The sequence below is a fragment of the Penaeus monodon genome, chromosome 23, assembly GCF_015228065.2.
Source record: "Penaeus monodon isolate SGIC_2016 chromosome 23, NSTDA_Pmon_1, whole genome shotgun sequence".
Taxonomy (NCBI): Eukaryota; Metazoa; Arthropoda; class Malacostraca; order Decapoda; family Penaeidae; genus Penaeus; species Penaeus monodon.
The window spans coordinates 37,382,521-37,382,736 of record NC_051408.1 but is presented as its reverse complement, the minus strand read 5'-3'; the positions used below and the strand labels follow the sequence as shown (position 1 = coordinate 37,382,736).

The 216-nt window shown below is 44.4% G+C and overlaps 1 protein-coding gene across 1 annotated transcript in view; it reads left to right on the top strand.

Annotated features, from left to right (window-relative positions):
• LOC119588233 (zinc finger protein ubi-d4 B-like) overlaps nucleotides 1-216 on the top strand; it is a gene marked incomplete in the record, with an annotated part of 40,143 nt that overhangs the window by 10,314 nt on the left and 29,613 nt on the right.

Below are 216 nucleotides of genomic sequence, written 5' to 3'. Positions count from 1 at the left end.
AGTATATACAGGCCAGATAGAATAGCCAGAGAGAACTTTGGGGGAATGCTCTGAGATAGGAATGTTCCAGCTTTGGTTCAGGAAAAGATGTACCAGGTACTGATACAACCAGATATGAGCTATAACTTAACTGGTTGCTCTGGATGGTTTAAAAGGCGTGCATTGCTTGTGTACGGGGAACTTGCCCGCATGTGGTAACTTAGAATGTGTCGTCCT